We start from the raw sequence: 13,371 nt of genomic DNA on the forward strand, positions 1-13,371 counted from the left end.
AAGAACCTGTAGTCCAAAGAGAAGGCCCAGCACCACCTTCTATGGGCAGCTAGGGATGAACGATAAATGTGGTCTTGCCAGCATTGCCCAGATCCTGTGAACAAATATCAAAAAATGCAGAATTCCCGAGACACTGTGCCTGTCACACTTGGCCCCAAAAACAAACAGAAATCTGATAGCCTTGCTGACCTTCTGCGATTGCCTCTCTGTCTTCAGTATGAAATCCTGGGGTAGAAATTGGTTATGGCACAAAGTGGGAGGCCCAAGGTTCTCCTGAAATTGGGCCTCCGGGCTCATTTCAATAATTTAGGTGAGCTACCTCCCGAGACAGGGCCTACAGCTCATGCATAGGCAAAGTTAAAATGACATAAATAGGACAGACTGTGTCTTTGTCTTTTCTCTTTTGTGTTTGTGCGTTTAACATTTGCCTGGGCAGACTGCATTGAGGAAAATTTAGCAAGGAGAATCTCACACCCAGGATGGAGACCACCCAATTATCCATTAATTTAAATTAATAGACAGACAATTGGGCAGACCCTATTATGGGTGTACAATCTCTATACACTCCGTCCAAGTGATTATTTAATGCTTGTGCAAAAGATGAAAATCTGACCCAATTCAGTGAACCAATGATTGACAAATTTTTTTTTAAATGTTTTTTTATTCGTTCATGGGATGTGGGCATTGCTGACGAGGCCGGCATTTATTGCCCATCCCTAATTGCCCTTGAGAAGGTGGTGGTGAGCCGCCTTCTTGAACCGCTGCAGTCCGTGTGGTGAAGGTTCTCCCACAGTGCTGTTAGGAAGGGAGTTCCAGGATTTTGACCCAGTGACGATGAAGGAACGGCGATATATTTCCAAGTCGGGATGGTGTGTGACTTGGAGGGGAACGTGCAATATATTGAGATAAATTTTCAGCGCATGGGTGACAATCTAGGGGACCAGATCGCCTGCCTGTTATAGAAACCCATTCAACTTTTATTGCATTGATTGCAGTGAAATGAAAATCGGGTTGGTTCTATCATGGGCAGGTGCTCTGCTCCGCCAGATTGCTGTCGTGTGATGAAGGCGAAAAATTACCCCATTATTTTTTATCTCAGGTAACCCAGAGATTTTACTTTAACACGTCAGATTTGGAATTATAGTAGAGGTTAGGATTTTTAAAAACAATTTATTTGGACTGTACCAGTTGTGGATATGTGCAGCCAAAGAGCATGTTGGGTCTAATCACAGTAAGCCTCAAAACAAGAAATTCCACTGGACTTTGTCAGTCAAAGTTCAAAGAGTGTTAAGAGTGTCATCAATGAAATCCAAATGAAAATGATTTATACATGAAACTATGAAGGTGAATTTCCATGGGAGTTCTCCCGATTGTCCGTCATAACTTCGGCAGAAGAGCCACGGAAACTGCGGAAAAATGGCATAATTGCCATTTGCGCCATTTCTCTGGGCTTCTACGGCAGGCGATCGGGAGAACCCCCTGCCAAAATTCAATCCCCCCTGTCTGCAGCTGAAATATAAAAATTGTAGGAGAGAAATTGGAGTGGTAATGGCACAATTACACAGCATGTGTATGGCCACCATTTCACTGTGGGCAAAATAATGGAGCAGACAATTACAGTAATCTGATCCATTAGGTAAAAACAAATGTTTAATGATTACTTTCAGCATCTATCAACCACAGGTAAAATTTCTCAGAGCATTAGCCAAAAAATAAAATACAATGGGAAATAATTAATTAGGAATGATATTGTATTAAAATATTAAACTGTGCTCTAAAGCGTTTTTGTTTAAAAATTGGACTCTATCATACATATACATCAGAAATTTAACAAATGAAAGATTTCTCTAATAATTTAAGTAAGCATAAAGCATTCTTAGCACCTTTAGTGAACACAAGATGCAAATATCATTTAATAAGCAATTAATCAACAGGATCCAGTAATCAACCCTATGATGTAAAAAAAGGAATTCCTAAACTAGGTCAAGATCTATATTAACATTTGTTCCACACAGGCCTATGTTCCCAATGACCTATTGAATATAATAGACACTCAGAGACATTCAGTGTTCGGGCGGGAATGTGGAGTTGAAGATCAGCCATGATCTGATTGAATGGCGGACCAGGCTCGAGGGGCCGAATGGCCTGCTCCTGCTCCTATTACTTGTATTCTTATGTTGACTTGTCATGGAGCTTACTCCTTTTTTAATTTTGACTTTTCCGACAGGTAAATTGAATCAAAATATATGTTTACATTGACATCAAAGTTCTTTCTCTACATTGCAGGAACATATCAATTTATATCTATGCTTTTCATCATTTTAAATTTGTCCAATTTTAGCCCAACTCCTGCAGATTTACAGAGGGATCAGATACTGGCACTTGCTCCTCCTTTTTCCTTCTATTCATTTACAACACTTCAAAGCTGTGCTGTTCGAATGGCTCAAAGTGAGTCCAAACAGTACAGTTAGTTACTATCAGACTTTCACTGTATTTTATTTCTGGGGTAAATTCTCCCAGCTAACAAGGGATTTTAGTCCAGCCATTGATCAGAGGACTTCCAACCTAGCATCAGAGCAGGAATGAACTGATTTAGGCTTATTCAAAAAAAGAGTTAATTCAACATTTATAAATTGGCCTGCCTTTCTAAAGAGAAAGCAAAAGAAGCAGAGGGAGGGGCTTGGGTTTGTAACTATTTTGGGTATCCTGCCATAGCTCACCACCATATATAGGGAGGATAGTTAACAGTGGCCATTTGGGATTAGAATCACAGCAACAAAAGTTTTAATTTTTTATTTACTATTGTTCTGTTCCAATTAGTGGTGGGAGCAGGTTGAGTCATGGCTGTTTAGTGAGTGTATCTGGTAATCTGGGGATAGACTTTCTTCCAATCATCAAGGTTAGAGAGGTTGGCAGGATTGTACAGTTGCTTTGTCCACTTTCTCCTCATGTTGACTTTTTCACTTGCACTAGCAAATAGAGGAAGATTTATTCCCTAGTAGCAGAGGGTCCTCCTAACTTTCTTAAAGGTTATGTTTAGCTGATTTTTGAGGAGTGCATTTTTTTGGTTCATTTTGCACTTAGTTTTTGCACTTTAGCCTTTTGGTTTTTCATCTCAAAGTGAAGGGGTTTTAAATCTCTATTTAAGATCCTAAACTGCTAGGATGGTCATTTCTCTGTGAACTCCTCACCTTCAGGAAACTAGATGACGAGGAGGCTCCAAACTGCCCTTATTCAAGACGAGTCTCTTAAGTCCACCACAGTTACTTGGGCATGTCAGAGGAGATTTGCCATGCCATCTACATTTCACCAAGGAAGTCTTTCTCCAGGTTAGGATTGTGCCCTTGAATTATGTGCCATCTCGTTATACAAACAGAAGAGTAGCCTGGAGATGCTGTTAGTTTAAGGAGCACTTCCACAATGACAGACATGTGTCCAACCTGCAGGCCAACCTGGATGTCAGTAGGTGCTCTTGCTCCTCATTGTTTTATAATGATTTGAGTCATGTTGCCTTTGGAAGATTTGAATGTGACAAGAGTTTCAATCGTCTGCAGCATCCAGAATGCATGCCCTGCTATGCATACAATGAAGCAGCTGAAAGTTTTAGTATGGAATTGCTATGATTGAGCAGAAAATGTGGAACAGGTTGCCAGACAACACTTTGTGACATGCAATCTTGGGCCATCTACTGATACATGGTGCTTTTGTTTAATTTTACCTTGCCAAATTCCTTAAATTGTGCCATCTTCTTCTGTATCTGTTCCCAGGTTCTGCAGGCAGATAGCATTGAATCTGGGTAACCCCTCTTTCCAGGTTTGGTACACTGCCATCCTCTAAGGAGGGTGCTCCGGAGTATTAAACAGAACAATTGTCTCTTACCCATCTCATGCAGCCGCACTACTACTTCGCCAACCAAGGAACAGGGGGGTCACTGATCCATAGATTGCGTTTAATGCCTCCACATCAGATCTCCTTTCACTTAAGTTTGCCTAGTTTATCTTTTCCCCTTGCTTCCTCCTTTCACTTTGACAAAGCCTGCTAAAGGGTTGGAATGCATTTTGAGCATTTTTAAAGTGTTGAACAATTTTTGCCTCCCATGTGGCCACTTATTTTCAAGTAACCTCTGACAAAAATGAACCATTATTGTCATTAAGGAGGGTATTCTGCGATTCGACAATCACAGGGAGCAGATCTTGAGAAATCATGGGTGCACAGCCGATGATTTTCGATTCAAAATGGCCTATCACAAGCTTTGTGCCTACGATTTCCTGAGATGGATTCCCTACGATCTTCATTCCCTGATAGGAGTGACTGATTGCATGATAATGACTTCTATTTTTCATGGTACACATGAGTTTAGGAACCCAGTTCACTCACAAAATAATAGTTCAACTTGTTCCGATTCAGTAGCCCCAAATTTAAATGTTGAGGTAAATTTAGTGGACTTTCAACATGGGCCAAGACTTGGAAAATCAACCCTGTCTAGGTGTCAGATGGAGGGCCAGCCATTCGATTCAAATATGGGCATTTTTTTCCACTTTATTTTTCATCCAATGTGATATGGTGCACAGGTTTCTTTCAAGAGGGTTTTTGGGTATGAAATAGTATTAAATTTGAAAACTGCTGTTGATAATACCAAAAAATACACAAGAGAAAAGAATCCCTGACACTTCAAATGGATCAGTGCATTACTTTTTATATGGGAGCTAATTACTTGCCAGGAGGAGTAGGTCTAGTTTTTCTCTCATTGCTAGTCTCTTCCCCCGCCCCCCCAACCCCTTCTCCACAAACTTTCTACCTTCCTCTCCTAAAAATGTCAAATCATGCTGGGATACAGTTATGCAAGTGTCAGCCAGCCTCCAGTAGTTCACCCTTGTTGCCATGCTTCATTTGTGAAGCCAGCATGTGAGTGTGCTCGCATATATATCCATTCGGGTAGCAGGGGGGGTGCAGAGCTCATCCCCAAGTCCGATCCTGGCCTTACCTGACATGAACACTTTCACTGGATAGCAAGCAGGAGTGACCAGGGGTTTTGAGGCCAAATGTTGCACTCCTATTGCAACCTCAACTGACATCAGCTAACTCAGCACAGAGCAGGGATTGAACCAGGCACTTCACTTAGTTAAGTTCTACAATGGACAGTCCATTTATCCATTGAGCCATTGCTACTCTCTTAAAGATTCAGTGACAGAGCTATTAAGGTAACACCATCATCAAAATGCTACATATATGTTGGTTGACAGCAGTTATGACATTACTCACTGTTACTATTAGCATCTCTGTGAACTGGAATGTGGAATGGAGTGCATTAAATTTGTATAATTATAGTTAACATAGAGGTTATTGTACATTTACCACAATTTGGGACTTGCCTATTAATAATTTATTTGGATGGTAAAAATAGCAGACGTTCAAACCCTCAAAGACATTTTTCTAGGATGCAAGCTATCTATCAAATTATAACTCCAGTTAAGTGACCTGATAAATGTAGGGGGAGTACATTCATTATAAAGTATTGCCTGTATCTTCAAAACTAAAATAAATATTTTAAAAGAAGCGTTTAGCCTTGAGGGCGTTATTTGAGATTCAAGGGCTGATTATTGGTGCTTGTGCTGTTAGCAGGAAGCCTCGCTTGATGGATGAGTGCATTGGGAATTTGAAGGGAGCATACCCATGATTTCCCAGTATGCACAGCTGCCAGGTAAGGCTCCCCATTGACAAACTCTAGGAAAATCACCCCTTTAGTGTTGTATCGCAGTGTCACAGTTGCACACTGGTTTGAATTATAAGTAGGTGCATGTCAGGCACCCACCTGCCCTATGCTGCTGAAAACTCCACAGCCTGGCTGCTATTGGAGGGGAAGGAGTGGTGCCCAGCTCCCCAACCCCCTCCCCCCCCCCCCCCACCCCCAGGAAATTCTCCCCCTCCCCGACCCTCTGTCCTACAATTCGAAAAAGATTCCCCATCTTTGGTTGCTTCCCCCTCGCCTGCATATCCCCCCACCCAATGGGGGCCCACTTCTGCCCTTCTGGAAGCTGATGTGCCTCATCTCACCTAATATGGTGGCTTCCAGTCTTATGCTGGGTTCCTTAAGGGCCAAGGAAGTAGAAACTACCAATATAGGGAATCCCCATCCGCTCTACGTCACTGGCCTTGTAAGGGGCAGGTAGAGGCTTTGTTCCCTACAAGGCCAAGCAGGAAATCCCATTTGAGGTTGGGACCCAGCCTATCCTTTTTCTGAGTTAATTTGTCTGACTCTTGCTGGCGTTATAGTTAATGTCCAGAAAGGCTAAGGAAATGTAGCCCCAGAGAATTTGATCACCTCAAGCTGTACTGAGTTTGCAATCTTCCAAGAATTAATTATTTGGTGGGTTTTATAAAGGGCGGGTGATCTGCTCCACCAAAATACCACCCAGGTGGTGAAGACCAAAATTGACTCCATGGTATTTTGAGTTATAAGATAAAGTCTATTTTCTGCTCCCCTAATGGCTTAGCAAGTCTATCAAGTGAGTAGCTGATCGATACAGAACAGGAGGAATTCCAGTCTGTGTTGAATTAGTTGATCTCTGCCACGTTGCTACAGCTGACTTCAGCACTTGGGTTAAGGAGGGGAAAATAGGCCAGAGTTCCCATTCCTGGTCACTATCCAGGAACCCCTACAGGAAGAGCAAGAGGGTGGGTATTTGTTAGCAGATATTTCCGTTACTGTCACAACAAAGTTTTGTTAATCCTTCAAAAATAACTTCCGCCTAATTCTGGCCCTTGTGGTTATTAAACAACAAGCTTTAATAGATTGACTCACAACAGTATAATAGTTATAATACAACTGTCTTCAGATTACTTTAAATGACAAGCAATCAATACAACCTGGTTTTCCCACGGACTCAAGTTGATCAGATCTGACCTCCATAGGCTGCCTGGGGCAATGGACTTCCGACTGTCCTCTCAAGAGCTCTAACCTTTGGGAGGGAGCATGCTCTAACTTTATACTATTCGGCTGCATTGTTATCTCCTAGTCGTAAGTCATCCCACCGTGCTGACGCCATGTTAACAACTCAAGATAAGCTGTTTTACATAATGTAGCTAATGACATCAACCTTCATCTGTTTACAAGCTGTTTGTTCATCTGAGGAATGCGTAGGTCCTTGGTTATCACATCTCTTGTTTTGTTGTAGACCACCTGCTGAAGTTATAGCATGCCTCCTTAATTCTCACTTATGTAAGCAACCTCTGAATGTTATCTATTCTATGGAATGTCGGCCTTTTAGCAACCACATCTGTTATCTAGAAACGGGCCATCTCTTGACCTTTGTGTGTTTTACAGTTCTGAAGTTTCAGCAATCTCTGTCTTTGTTCACACACCGAGACACGGCTCCACCCCCCTCCAACATCCACCTTCTTGCTAAGATGCTTGGGAGCTCTGTGCGAGCTATACGAGATGGGATACTTGGCTATTCCTAGTTTTAAACCATATTCTTACATTCCCTCCTCTTTAACCTGAGTGAAACCACCCTGGTTCAATTTTCATTTAATCCCTCAACTTTTTTCTTGGTCTTGCCTAAAATCATCTTGCATTTACATTTTGTCAACATTAGGTTTACATAAGCACATATAACATATACATATTGCAAGAAATCATGGACGTAAAAGATTCTCCAGCTCTCTTTTAACTAATATCCATCTTGTGGATATTTTTGCTAAGTATTATTTCTCCCTATTCAATTTCATTGTTAACTGAAAAGAACCTAACCCTGAATTTTGGACATCCAAATTTCTATGTCCCTCTTTACTTTAATTTCAATCCCTCTGATTGGTGCCAGTGTTTCCTGATTGTTTCATTAATTAGTCGGTTTCTCTATGGAGCATGTGTCAGTGCCTTGCTGAAAAGGTTTTTTCACTCTCCTGAGGCACATTAATCATTTCATGTCATGCTGTTGTCAAGTAACTGAGCATGCCTAAGATCCATTCTTCAGTGCATTTTCATCACACATTTCTACATGTTAGTTGCCTCACATGCAACATATCAATATTAACTTTCTGTTGGCCAGTTTCTTTTTCCTCATGTTATTGGCGAACATATTTTCCATGGCACATTTCATATGTCCAGAAGATTCAATCCTGTAACAGCAACTGCTCTGTTTGAAGAGTGGTCCCAATAGCTCACCAGGCCGTAAACCTTAGTAATCATGTTCTTCATCCTAGTCTCCATTTCCAATTAATGGCAACATACATTTGTATCTTTCATTATGCACTGTAGCCATTCTTGGGCTTTCAGGTTATCTTATCAAATGACTGGGGGGTGTCTGGAGGTCTTTGCTTATCTCCCCCTGCCTGGTCCTGATGTCTCAGGTAGTGGGCAGGCTATCAAATGCAGTTTTCTCATTATTCAGTATAGGCAAGGACACAAATATCTCCATGAGAAAGCTATCAATTTACTCTTCTCAACTACACTTTCCTGACTTCACTAGATTGTACATTTATACCAGATTTATATCTTTTGGTAAATCATGCCCAGGTGATTTATTTACCCAAATCACCCAGGGCAATGACTTCAGAGAAATTCCCATTTGGTGGTGTAATCTCTCTGTTTCTATACTTTAATTCTCAATCACTTCCTCTTATCCAGTTTTACACACTCCATTATGTTACCATTCATGAGCCCTGGAGGAACTTTACTGTCCAATACAATATTTACAGTCTGGTCCAATATCCCAATACATTATTTTGTTTATTTTACTTAAATTCTTCTTGGACCGCTTTTCATTATCCCAATTCCAGAGGGCAGTATTGTTGGATTGACAGGACTCTCTTTATTTTAAAATATAATTTGATTATCCCCATAAACTACAAGTAAGTTACAACATTGGATGAGGACAGGTTCATGGTATAATGCTTCTTATAGTCAAATAGCCTGTATACATTGGAGTTTAGAAGAATGAGAGATGATCTTATTGAAACATATAAAATCCTGAGGGGACTAGAATGGGTAGCTTCCCCTTGTGGTAGAGACTAGAACTAGGGGCCACAGTTTAAAAATAAAGGGCATCATTTTAGCACCCGCTATCGGGTGCGTTCCTGGCGGGGGGGGCTCCGAAAATCGGGGAATCCCAGAGCAGGTCCGGAGCCCGGCTCCAACCCGCCCACTTCCGGGTTCCCCACTGACGCGCCGGCATGCGCGCGCAGCCCCCGCTGGTGGGAATCCCGCAGGCAATTAAAGCCAGCGGGATGCCACTTGAAAGTATTTATCTTCTTGTTCAGGTCATTAACTGACCTGATTAAGGGATTATGTGAGGAGGGGTGGGATTTTATAGAAAACTGGGACTGTTTCCCATACTGGGGGAAAGACTCCCAATTCAAATGGACGTGTTGCAGCTGTCAGCCTGTGGCAGCTGCAACACGTCCATTTGAACTGGGAGTCACACATTGCAGGAGGCCACTCTGTCACTTGGGACAAAGTTTGGCCTCCACCACCCTCCTCCTGACAAGAAAATTCACCAACTTGCACATTTACCCCGGGATAGGGCTCCTCCAGCTGACAGATCTTACTGCGCATGCGCAGCCCGCCCGACGCGCAGATTAGCAGTGGGGAACCCGGAAGACAAGGTAAGTGGATCCAATTGGGCTGTGATCGTGCAGGTGGCTGACTAATTTCACCGGGCGCGTTACCCACGCGCCCAATTGCCCCCCCCGCCGTGAGCCCGCAGCCCTGCTAACATCGAGCCCAAGGAGTCTCCCATTTACGACGGAGATGAGAAGAAATTATTTCTCTCAGAGGATCGTGAGTCTGTGGAACTCCCTTCCCCAGAGAACGGTGGAGGCAGGGTCACTGAATATTTTTAAGGCTGAGTTAGATAGATTCCTGATTAACAAGGGATTCAAAGGTTATAGTAGGTAGATGGGAAAGTAGGGTTGAGGTCACAATCAGATCAGCCATTATCTTATCAAATGGCAGAGCAGGCTTGAGGGGCCGAATGGCCCACTCCTGCTCTTAATTTGTATGTTCGTAAAATTTACTGTCAAAGCTTACATGCAAATATAGACCACTTGGGTAAGGTACCAGACGTCAGCTGGCATTCATGGAACCATATCCCAACAAGGAGTCAACAGCTTCAGGAAAGGATCAGAGGGGAGAAAGTAGGTAGAAACATTATTTTAAAAGGATGTTTTACAATTACAGTGAAACCTCCAATTTCCGCAGTTCATCTGTCAGACATAGCCTCAAATGAGACCATTGCCGATACCATTCTGCTCCTGTCTGATGTAAAGCAGCCTAGAAAGGTTCCATTCAATTTATGTTATTCATCCTGTCATTGTCTTCTTTAGTGTATCATCTGCTCAAGACCAAAATTTGGGGACTCTCTTATCTACCAATTGCCATTACCCACTGGGGTGCGATGGGGACCCTTCCATTATGGTGAAGAATGGAAGCTCTACTGTAACCTTATTTGTCCTTGCATATCAGATCAAATTAGTAGACTTCATTAAGGCATTTGCTGAAAAAAGGCTTACAGTTCTTGTCTAATAGATAATATTATCTAATTAACCTATTTTACATATGCAATTAGATCTAATTAGCATAGTGTTCCACCAAGTTCATTGCAACAGCTTAATGCTGAAGTTTTGAAGCATTTCAGGCTTTTGAAGATAGCAATGATTCTTTTTTAATGTTTAGCTTTCATACATGCCAACCTATATGACTAGCAAAAGCTACAAGAACTGCAGGAAAGCTGCCACAGCCCTCAAAAAGCTGAAAGGTCAAAAATGACCCTGACATGTGAAAAGGAGCAGCTACATGGGCTTTGGAACTTAAGCTACAGCTATACTGAACATTCTTTCACTTGTATTGAAAGGAAAAAACATACATGGGGTAGATTTTCATCTTCATTGCCTGGGTGGTAACCGGATGGAGCAGATCGCCCACCCTTATAGAACCCGCCTGATTTTCATTCCATTGTTGACATACAGATCAGCTCCTAAAATGCTGACTCTCATCACAAAATGCTGATGGTTGGCACATATGATGAGGCCTTCTGCCCAGATTTTGTACTTTGGCCTTTCACAAGTTAATTGAAAATGGTGAATGTCAATGTGATGCTCCTTTATACATACATGCCAGCCGACAAAACTCAGGTAAAGCTGACGTCCAGCTTCAGAAGAGTTGTCACAGCCCCAAATCAGCTGACAACTCAAAAGACAATGGGGTTGAAATTCCCCAGTGGGGGGGGCGTGGTTTACTGATGTAACTTTGATGATGATCCATGGAAACCCTGGAAAAACAGCATCTCTCCAGGGTTTCTGTGAATCTTGCACTGAAATTATGGTGAACGATTGTGAGAACCCCTGCAGAAGTTCAACCCCAACCTACAACTGAGAAACAGCCCTGAGTAAAGGCCTACGACCAATGCCATTGCTTCAAGGCAACTGAATAAGTTAAATTCCTTTTAATCATATTAAGTTTCAGGATTTTTATTGGTGTTTTGTTATTACATGTTGTAATCCAGTTTGTTTTTCTGTGAAAACTGGAACCCATATAAGACATTCAAAAAAAGTGAAAATAATGCTTGCTGAATTAATGGCCGCTTCAGCTGCAGTGCAATCTATTTTGATAAAGCAGAATCTTGAAGATGCATTTTTTTTAATAACAGCTCTAAGAATGTGAAGTTAAAATGTCCATGGATCCAGTTCTCAGTAGTGCAAACAAGCAGTAAAATCAACCCTTGCCACACTATCCCACCTTGTCTGCGTCTCCTGCTGTGGCCCTTCAGTGAGTTTAACCCCCCCTCACTGAATAATCCTTCTCCATCCTCCCCACCCCCCCACATTGAACATCAGGTCCACCACCCTCTACCTCCATTGATCAGCATGCACATCTTCTCCCCTGCTCCTCCTCCCCTTACCCTCATCCCTCCCCATCTCCCTCTACTCCTCCCTACCCTCCACTCCACCTCCTCCCCCTCCGCCTTTCTTCCTCCAACCCTCCACCTCTTTTGTCCTCCATTCCTCTCCACTGTACCACCACTGATTGAAGGGTGTAAATAAAATGTGACAAGTTTACATAGGCAGTTTTCATTGTAATGTGGGTATAGGAATTGATAATGGAAAAATAAAAATATAGATAGAATGCACGACTTTAAAGCAGGTACTGAATTACGTCTGCATACCCTGATCTAATTACCACCCCCCACTGCCCCCCCTCCCAATTTCTATAGCCACTTCAACTGAAAACAGCACAGGGTCTTGACACCCTGTGTGCAACACCACAAAGATCGACTACCATACTGTTAAATGTTTTATGCCTTTAAGAGTGTATGATTTTAAAGCACTTACATCAATGTTGATTAATCCATGCTAAACACGTAGTGTTATTGGTCACATAGAAGGCTCACCACCACCTTCTCAAGGACAATTAGGGATGGGCAATAAATGCCGGCCTTGCCAGCGATGCCCACATCCCATGAGTATGAAATATTGGATGGGATAAACATAGTGAGAGAGGAAGTATTAAGGGGTTTAGCATCTTTGAAAGTAGATAAATCGCCAGGCCCGGATGAAATGTATCCCAGATTGCTAAGAGAAGCAAGGAAGGAAATAGCGGAGGCCCTGACCATCATTTTCCAATACTCCCTGGCTACAGGCATGGTGCCAGAGGATTGGAGGACTGCTAATGTTGTACCGTTGTTTAAAAAGGAAGAAAGAGATAGACCGAGTAATTATAGGCCAGTCAGTCTAACCTCGGTTGTGGCAAATTACTGGAATCGATTCTGAGGGACAGCATAAATCGTCATTTAGAAAGGCACGGGTTAATGAAGAAGAGTCAGCATGGATTTGTTAAGGGACGGTCATGTCTGACTAATTTTATTGAATTTTTTGAGCAGGTAACAAGGAGGGTCGATGAGGGTAATGCGTTTGATGTAGTGTACATGGATTTTAGCAAGGCTTTTGACAAGGTCCCACATGGCAGATTGGTCTAAAAAGTAAAAGCCCATGGGATCCAAGGGAAAGTGGCTAGTTGGATCCAAAATTGGCTCAGTGGCAGGAAACAAAGGGTAATGGTTGACAGGTGTTTTTGCGACTGGAAGGCTGTTTCCAGTGGGGTCCCGCAAGGCTCAGTACTAGGTCCCTTGCTTTTTGTGGTATATATCAATGATTTGGACTTGAACATGGGGCGCTTGATCAAGAAGTTGCAGATGATACAAAAATTGGTCGTGTGGTTGATAGTGAGGAGGAAAGCTGTAGACTGCAGGAAGATATCAATGGACTGGTCAGGTGGGCAGAAAAGTGGTAAATGGAATTCAGTCCAGAGAATTGTAAGATAATGCATTTGGGGAGGGCAAATAAGGCAAGGGAATACACAATAAATGGGAGGATACT

At 42.3% G+C, this 13,371-nt stretch overlaps 1 protein-coding gene across 1 annotated transcript in view; it reads left to right on the forward strand.

The window, feature by feature from the left end:
* The window catches only part of LOC137308584 (docking protein 6-like), a 187,770-nt gene that overhangs the window by 116,708 nt on the left and 57,691 nt on the right, over positions 1–13,371 (forward strand). The gene's annotated exons all lie outside the window — the stretch shown is intronic.

The sequence above is a fragment of the Heptranchias perlo genome, chromosome 3 (genome assembly GCF_035084215.1).
Source record: "Heptranchias perlo isolate sHepPer1 chromosome 3, sHepPer1.hap1, whole genome shotgun sequence".
In the NCBI taxonomy this organism is placed as follows: Eukaryota; Metazoa; Chordata; class Chondrichthyes; order Hexanchiformes; family Hexanchidae; genus Heptranchias; species Heptranchias perlo.